At 31.3% G+C, this 10,030-nt stretch overlaps 1 non-coding gene across 1 annotated transcript; it reads left to right on the top strand.

Annotated features, from left to right (window-relative positions):
* Positions 1–3,990: 3,990 nt before the first annotated feature.
* On the top strand, positions 3,991–4,070 carry TRNAL-UAG (transfer RNA leucine (anticodon UAG)). Its single transcript has one exon. It is a non-coding gene; the product is annotated as a tRNA-Leu (tRNA).
* The last annotated feature ends 5,960 nt before the right edge of the window (positions 4,071–10,030 follow it).

Below are 10,030 nucleotides of genomic sequence, written 5' to 3'. Positions count from 1 at the left end.
TCAAACTTTGAATCCAACGATCTTAAGATCTTTCCAACAACAAATCTTGATGTCAACATTTTTCCACATACCTTGATTTGATTCACCAGTTTCGTAACCTCGATGAAGAAATCAGTTATGCTTTTATTGTCTTCCATCTGAAGCAACTCATACGTCCTTTTGTGAGTTTGTAACCTCACCTCTTTCACATTCTCCCCGCCTCCAAACAACTTCTTCATAATTTCCCATGCTTCTTTCGCTGACTCTACATCACTAACCTTTTCAAAGTTATCTTAATCTACATCACTAAATTTTGTACCAAGAACAAAATTTAGCTGTTGTGATAAGTAAATCACTTTTAGTGAATTACAACCATCATTGCACAAAGAAGACAATCAGGGTGTTCTTGGGTGTGAATCATATTGAAGTACATCAGTAATTATTTTATAGTAGCAGGTTGTTAAAAGGAAAATAGTTAAAAAAGAGTTGACCATTTAATACATGCATCGTTTGTTTGATGTGTCTGGATCTTGATGAAAATGATCATTTTAAGAGTGGTGTTGCAAATTGTATTTTAAAAACTCGATGGTTCATCGACCCGACAAGGTCATGGGTTCAACAATATATTGGTTGAACCACGAGGTCATTGGTTGGACCACACGACCAAACCAAATATAATTGGATGTATGTATTAGTTAAATAATTCAATTTCTGTGAGAATTTGGATCGAACTCTAGTCTCGACAGTGATAGCTTGATATTTTGACAGGAGTTGTGCATGATGTAATCGAAGTCTATTCAAGCATGCAAGAGTCAAAATATGTTAACTTGTAGTCTAAGTTCATATGTTGAATTGAGTCTTTTGTTTAAGCTCAATTGATTAAGTTAGCATATTTCTTATGTTAGCTTAGTAGTCTATAAATATGCTAGTTTCTCCCAGGTTGTTAAGAGAGAGGTTAATTATTGTTATTCACTTGTAATTTGTGAACCCTTATTAAGTAAGTGAATAATAAAGCAGTTTTAACCAAAGCATGAGTGTTAAGATATTTATTCGAATTAAGCCAACACATCACCACATATTTCTCCTCCCTTGATGTATGATATATTTTAGGTTAATAACCTTATACTTCTAATCTAAGTGAATATTTGAACGTGTTGTGTATTTTTCAATTTCTCCAATATAATACACTAAGATGAGCCCTAAAAGAATATTGAAAAAATATATTTTATATGAATCTCATTTTTGAGATATAGTTTGAGCAAATAATTGGATACCCGATTACAGCTCGATAGGCTGATTATTAATTTTCTCAATATTATGGGGAGAGATTAAGCGGTTGAGAAGTTCAAATGAACAATTTAAATAAATTGTTATCATGATCCTCTAATAAAACAATGTGAACCAGAAGTTTGATATATTCTTCATTAGCAAAGTTTATTAAACCAATTATCGACTACTAATACTCCATTAAAGTAGACTCTCTAATTGGACAATCTAATATTACAAATAAGTTGAAACCACCCAAAAAGCATGGTAGGCAAGTTGATTCTAATATTAAAAGTCATCTAAAAGAAAAATGGAGATAAAATTAAAGATGACTCAAGTGAGGATATGAAAACTCTAGTAGTACTTTGACATAATTTACTTTTGAGTTTCAAAAGAACTAACTAGATACATAAAATTTATGAAAATAAAGAGATCTTGATAAAATATGTCATAAATGGAATGTGATGAAACCAAATAAAGTCAATATTGACACTATCTTTGTATATAATATAGCGCTAAAGGTGATAAATGATAACGAGGACCATAAATCAAAGTCTATCAAATATTATAGACAAAGTGAGAATTCGTCAAAATGAACACACTCAATTAAAGAAGAATTAAACTCACTTTAAGCACCTCGTTTTTGAACTTGTAGTCATAACACCTCAAGGTGTGAAATCAATTGGATATAAATGAGTTTTTGTGAAAAAGCAAAATAAGAATGGTGAATTATGAGATCTTGATGTGTTTCTCAATGATTTTCATAAAGACCTAAGATTGATTTTGATGAAACATATCCACCTCCAGTGGATGTAATTCAATTTTCGATATTTAATTAGCTTTGTAGCACCTTAAGAGCTTAATTTTAACATGATGAATGTTGTAATAGCTTATTTGTATGACTCACTTGACCGTGATATTTACATGAAACTCCCTAAAGGGTTTAATATATCAGAGACACATAATTTTGGATCTCGAGAAAATTCCCCCATCAAATTGAACAAGCCTCTTTATGGGCTAAAACAATCTAGACACTTATGGTATAATCTTCTAAGTGAATATCTTTTAAGGGAGAGATATACAAATAACTTCATGTATCCTTGTATTTTTATTAAAATATATGAAAAAGAATATGCTATAATAGATATTCATGTGGATGACATAAATATTTTTGGAACTCTTGAAGAGATTTCAAATGCTATAAATTTTTTAACGAAATTTTTTAATAAGGACTTGGGAAAAACAAAGTCCTTATTAAGTGAACATTTAGACAATGGAATTTTTGTAGACCAAGAAGGTTATATATCAAAAGTTTTAAAACGTTTTTATATGGATAAATTTTGCATGTTATGTAGCAAAAAGTGTTAAAATGTTCCTATATGGACAAACCTCTTACATTGTCTACCCTTATGGTTTTAGATTATTAGATGTACAAACGATTATTTTAGACCTCAAGAAGAGGATGAAAAACCTAATTAATCCTAAAGTAACATATCTCAATATAATCCAAGCATTGATTTATCTTTCTAATTATACACACTATGATATATCAATTTATATAGCAAGATATAATTCTTCACGTACATGAATATATTGGAATGAAGTCAAACATATACTTCATTATCTTATGAGTAAATAGACATGAGTTTGTTTTATTTCAAAGTATTCAAATCAGAATTAATAAGTTATGTAGATGCAAGTTACTTATCAGGTCCTCATAATAGTATATCACAAATAAGTTATTTGTTTACTTATGGTAGTACAACTATTTCATGAAGATCTATTAAACAAATCATAGCAACAACTTCACCTAATCATGAGGAACTTTTAGCACTACATAAAGCAAGTCGATAATGCATTGGTTGAGATCCATAATTAAACACATAGATCAGACTTGAGGTTTTGTCTTTTGGAAAAATAAATATAATAACCATATACGTTGATAATATTGCATGCATCACTCAATTGAAAGATGGTTACATTAAAGGAGACTGAACAATACATGTTTCTCCAAAGTTCTTTTTCACTCATGATCTTCAGAAGATTGATGATATAAGCATCCAACAAATTCGTTCATGTAATAATCTCAAAAACTTTTTCTCAAAATCACTCCTAAGTAGAAATGTTAACTAACTAGTACAAAAAATTAATCTTGATTGTCAAAGAAATGATTGTTCAATCGAGGAGAGAAATGAATTTATCTTAAAATGTTATTTTACCTTTTTCCCTTCACTAGATTTCTTTTCATTGAATTTTTTTCTAGTAATTGAAGTTTTAACGAGGCATATCCTGAATGAACATTCATTTGGAAGTGTTATTAATAATGGATATAAAATGTAGTTGCCTCCCAATTAATTTCCTTCTTTATTTGTAATAATTTATATCGATTAGTATTGAGGTAGTTTCTTCACAAAGAATTTTGTACGACTTATATTGTATTTGAAATACACATATAATGAGAATAATACAATACATGTTCTTCTACTCTTTTCTCTCTTCTATTATTTTATTTAGTTTTATAATAGAATAAGTGATTTAATATTTTAGTCATTGTTATGGGAACCTAAAGGGTGAAGCACCCTACGTCAAATAAATGAGAGATTAAATAAATTAATAAGATTTATTTATGATTTTATGGTGTATTCTTATGATAAACTAACGCTAATTAGAAAAAAATGGTACATTGTAAGATATCATACGATGAGTATCGTATAAGTAGTTAAAGTTGATAAAATTAAATGTTAAGACAGTTTGGCTGAGTGGTCTAAGGCGCCAGATTTAGGCTCTGGTCCGAAAGGGCGTGGGTTCAAATTCCACAGCTGTCATCTTTTTTATTCATGTGCATTAATTTGTGCCAACAAAAACTGAACTTCTACAAATTTACACCGTGTTTTATATATGATGGGTGTAAAATTTCTGATATTTACACCCCATTTTATGTTAATGGGTGTAAAATGTCTTATATTTACACCCTATTTTATGTTAATGGATGTAAAATGTCTTATATTTACACTGAATTTTATCGAAACTACACCATATTTTAGATATGGCTGGTGTAAAATGCTTGATATTTACACCCTAAGACAAAAAATATAAGGGTGAATGCTATTTGATGCATGTCTTTACTTTAAGTCTTTTCTCCTATTACAAATAAATCACATTAAATTAAAAGTCAATAACCAAACCAAATTAGCTAACATAAAAATAAAGTTGCAAATTTAACTAATTTGAATCCTCCTTTTGTCTAGTATGAACAAACAAATCTCAATTTTTTTCTTTAATGGATTTATTCTTTTTAAATGGTGTTGTGTTTTCATGCTTATCATTTTTTGCAGCTAACATGTTTTAGGGATTGAACTGCATGACTAAATAGAAAATGTAAATTCAAATAAATATGAACATTCAATTAGAAATAATATCAATATTCGGATGACTTGACTAAGTAAATAATATGATGATTTGTTATTTCAAATCTCATGGATTTTGTATCAACCTAATGACTTACTAGTCTTTAGTTAACGCTAATAATATAAAATACTCATTCAATTCTACACCCGTTTTTTACAAATGTGTTAAGGATTACAATAACTTAAATTTAACTCTAACCACCTTTAAAAAATTGCATCTTTTTATTAGTGTTTTATTTTTAAAGTTTTTAAGAAAGTACAATTTTCAAAGGATAAAATAGAAAATAAAATATATCAACTAAACAATTTGTATCTTTTTTATTTATAGTTATAGATTCATAAAAGTTTTACTAATACTTTTATATGATGATGACTAAATAAGTGAAATAAAGTATAATCTTTTGTACCAAGAACAAAATTTAGGTGTTGCAATTCAAAGTTAATCACTTCTAGTAAATTGCAACCGTCATTACATAAAAAAAAATATTTAGGGTGTTCTTAGGTGTGAATCATATTGAATCACCAATGATTATTTTATAGTAGCCGACTTTTAAAAGGAAAAGAGTTGGCCATTTAATACATGCATCATTTGTTTGATGTGTTTGTATCTTGATGAAGAAGAACATTTTAAGATTGGTGTTGCAAATTGTGTTTTAAAAACTCGACTGATCGTCAACTCGATAAGGTAACAGTTTATTGGTTGAACCACAGGGTCATTGGTTGAACAACGTGACCAAACCAGATATAATTTGATGTATGTATTAGTTAAATAATTTGATTTCTATAACAAAATTGTATAGATGTTAAATCAGATTGAACCAGATGACCATGTCTCTATTTTTTTAAAATCATAACTCATTAATTTACAATTTAAAAAGTTAACCATATAAATATGAATTTTATGCCATTTTCGTTTACAGTTCCAAAAGTTATACAAGATAAACGAACCTATTGAAAAATGAGATCAATCAACCATAAAAATAGGGAACAAGTGAAAAACAACTAGATACACAAACTATACAAAATATATAACAATTAGAAACACTAAACACTTAGAATTAGTTGTTATTTGTCATTGATCAAAGAATAAAAGTACTTTATGCTTGAAAAACACATTGTGATTTTGTTGTTGTTCTTGTCAAAACTCCTAAATTAAAGAGGTCATTTTCTTTCTCTTAGGTTTTATCATTCTCCACATATTCTTCAACTGAAAATAACCAATTGTAATACAAACAAAGGGAGTGACAACAACATATGAGAGATGACGCAACAAATATGGAGTAACAATGACAAAGATAAAAGACTAAGATTCTTTTATTTTCTAAAACTGGGTTTACATTTTGGATTTTATCTTTCTTTTTCTCCTTGATTTTTTAATTTCATTCTATTTTAATAATTTAATTATACTAAGAAAAAACAAAAGGATGTTGTTTTAAATATCACAAAAAGAAGCATTTGAGCCGCTCGGTTGGCATGGCAACCGGGGTAGGGGCGGGTTTAAGCATTATCAGCCATGCCCCGTCTCCATGTACAAGCCCCCTCGCCTCCAAACCTAGTTGGAGGTAATAATTGACCACCCACCCCCACCCCCAATGGGGAACGAGTTTCGATGTCTCACCCGCATAAATTGTATTTTTTTTAAATGTATATTTTTTCCATAACAACAAAAACCAATCATTAAACTAAATACTTGGAAATTTTAAGAATAATCATAATACTTGGTGTTTTAAATTTAATTTGTATTAAAAAAAGAATAATAATTCTAATAAATTAAATATATTAAGATTAAGAAGATTAAATGGGTGACAAATTTATTAAAAATAAGGGTACAACAACAATCAAGTCTTATCTCACTAAGTGGGATCGGCTATATGGATCAACTTTCACCATAATGTTCTATCCATAACCATACCTCTATCCAAATTGTTAATCTCGAGATATTTCTTAATAACTTTTCTTGTAGTCTTTATAGGTCCTCCTCCTCCTCTAGTTGTTTGACTTCTCTTAATCTAATTTGCTCTCCTTAGCACATAATCTACATGTCTTATCTCTACATGCCCATACCATCTAAGTCTATTTTCCACCATCTTCTATACTATATGTGCTTCCCCAAAACTCTGTTTAATATTTTCATTTATAATCACATTCTATCTAGTATTACCACACATCCGACGCAACATCCTCAACTCTTCTACACTTACTTTATTCTCATGTTGATTCTTAAGTGCCCAACATTTTGTCTCGTACAACATCACAGGTCTTACCATAGTTTGATAAAATTCTCCTTTCAGCTTGAGTGGTACCTTTGTATCACATACCCCCCCCCCCCCCCCCCCCCCCCCGAGGCCCTCTTCCATTTCCTCTACCCATCTTGAATTCAATGGTTTACATCCCCTTATATTTCTCCATTATTTTGTTTTTCAAACCTAAGATATTTAAACTGTGTGACTTGAGGAATAATCTGGTCTCCAACTTTCATCTCTAGATTAGAAACACTTATTTTTTTATTGAACTTACATTCCATATACTATGTCTTACTTCTGATTAAGCGAAAACCATGTGTGTTCTAACACTAATATCTAAGTCCCCAACCTCTCATTTAAATCATCCTTCGACTCTTCTAGTAAGACTATATCGTCTGTAAAAAGCATGCATCTCGGTGATAACTCTTGGATGTGTTCTACGAGTACACCCAAAATTAAGGTATAAAGGTAGGGGGTATGGTTAAATCTTGATACAAACCTATTGTAATGAGAAAATTATTTGTCTCTCCGCCTTGTGATCTCACGTTAGCCGATACCCCTTAATGCATATCTTGGATAACTCGAATATATACAATTCTAACCCCTTTCTTCTCAAGGGATTTTCGGAAAATCTCTCTAGTCACTCTTGAAGGAGAATTGCGGTCCAAAACGCAGCGGAAATTAAAATTTTCTCCTTTAGAGATCCTTACGAATGGTCATGATCAGTGATAGAATATTTACCTCTTAAGACGATTGAAACCTTTGGTGCAGATCTCTTGTGACGATCAAAACCTTTGATGCAGATCCACGGAGCGATCACGAACGTTGAACGATGACAACGTCTCTACTCAGTCCACACGAACGTATTCCTTCAATCTCAGTGCTAGCTGGTACGAATGAAGGCTTTGAGTGAGAGAGAGAGAGTGAGAGAAAATGAAAATAATGCAACCGCAAACAATGCTTCTGCACAAGGGTTCTATTTATAGAACCACTTGTGTGGGCTTCAAGCTAAAAGGCCCACTTAAGTGTATTTTGGCCCATATCTTATAATATGCCCAAAATCACTTAAGCCCATGGTACCTTACCATATTTCGTATTCTACTCAAGTACACCGTACCTTACGATGTTCTATAATTCACTTAGGGCACCGTACCTTACGGTATTCCTTAGTTACTCTATCTCTCATCAATCCGTCCTTTGTGTGTGACCCTGTAGGTTTTCGTGACGTTGGCAATTATATTAAATCACGCATTTAACATAATAAACAGTGAGCGGTATCTAGCAACACATCACTGCTACCCAAGACACGAAAATGTCATGTGATCTGACAAAACCACCTGTGATAATAATTATGTGTATAATTACCCTTTTGCCCTTATGTCTATATTGAACACAAGGCATAGACCGTGTCATCCTTGTCCAGTTCAATATTGGGCCCATAGACATTTATCCTGTTATACAGGATGGGCAAATTCCATCTAGGTCACTCATGTCCCTCAGCATGCTTCGTGGAGTACCCATCAACTGTCTTTATGGTTATCCAGTTACGGACAACGTTGGATCAGCAATAAAGCACTCGACTCTACATCTAGGGTCCATAGTGGTTTCAGGTCGAAGAGTGGAATACACTATTATCACCATGAGAATAACTTATGACACTTTGCATAACTTTCTATATAGTATTCTCATAGCGGGTCAATCCGGTATAAATATTACTCTTAATATTCATACATATGTTTAAGACTTGATAACTCTTTATCCATGATCCATGTGATGTGATCATCAGTCTACAAACATAATAGTCTTAATGCTTTAATGTTATCCCACTTCACACTAAAGCTCGACTACAGATACTTTAAGAATAGTGTCCTTATGTTTAATGTGTTCTCATGATTAAGTCACACTTAATACATTAAACGGACTATCTATTCCAGGGACTTTATTAATCAACCATAATAAAGAAAAGCCTTTTATTATTTGATACAAGTACCAAAAGTATTGGCCTCTAGGGCTTACACCAACAACTCTATCATATGCCTTCTTCAAGTCAATAAAAATTAGGTGCAAGTTTGATTGGTTCATCTGATATTGCTCCATCACACGTCGTAGTAGATATATCACTTTCATGGTCAACCTTCCAAGCAAAAAACCCAATTAATTATCAATGACTCGAGTCTCTTTTCTTAGTCTTCATTCAATCACTCTTTCTCATAACATCATAGTATGACTTATAAGTTTAATCCCTCTATAATTTACACAATTTTGTATATCCCCATTATTCTTATAGATTGGAACTAAAGTGCTTATTTTCCATTCATCCGACATTTTCTTTGACATCATATTTTCATTAAAGAGTTTGGTAAGCCACTCTCTCTCTAAGAACTTTCCATAATTCAATAGGTATATTGTCTAGACCAGTCGCCTTATTATTACTCATCCTTTTAAATGTTTCCTTTATCTTTTATTTATGAATCTGACAATAGTAATTACAATTTCGGTTATCTTCTTTAATGTCTAGAATGTTAGAGTCTAGTAAGATATCATATCTTTCATTAAATAAATTTTAGAAATATGTCTTCCATTTATCCTTTATTTCTTTTTCTCATACCAAAACTTTTCCTTCTTCATCTTAAACACATTTCACTTGATCCAAATCTCTTATTTTTCTTTCTACTCCCTTAGCAAGATTGTATATATAATATTCTCCCTCATTAGTTCATAGAGATTGATATAATACGTCAAAAGCTTGGGTTCTTACTTCACTCATCACCTTCTTGATCTCATTTTTAACTTTCTTATACTTTTTCCAAGTTTCAACATATTTACATCTAGACAATTCTTTAGAATAATCATTTTTACTCTAACTTTACTCTACACACTTTCGTCCCAACCTCTGTTTATCCACTTTTCAAATCTCATGGGCCACATTATTCCATATATCACTTGTACTTTCTCGTGGTTGACCAAACCCTTCATCCAAGATCTTGTGTTGGAAACTTTCTTATTTTCACCCTTCAAAATCCACCATTTGATTTGTGACACTCCCATGTGACTTCTTCGCTTTGCTCCCCCCTTCACTCTTACATCCATAACCAATATTATATGTTGGATAATCAAGCTCTCCCTCATAATAAC

Source organism: Lathyrus oleraceus, chromosome 3, assembly GCF_024323335.1.
Source record: "Lathyrus oleraceus cultivar Zhongwan6 chromosome 3, CAAS_Psat_ZW6_1.0, whole genome shotgun sequence".
Lineage (NCBI taxonomy): Eukaryota > Viridiplantae > Streptophyta > Magnoliopsida > Fabales > Fabaceae > Lathyrus > Lathyrus oleraceus.
Note: the sequence above shows the minus strand (reverse complement) of the source record. Positions and strands in the feature narration are given on the sequence as shown.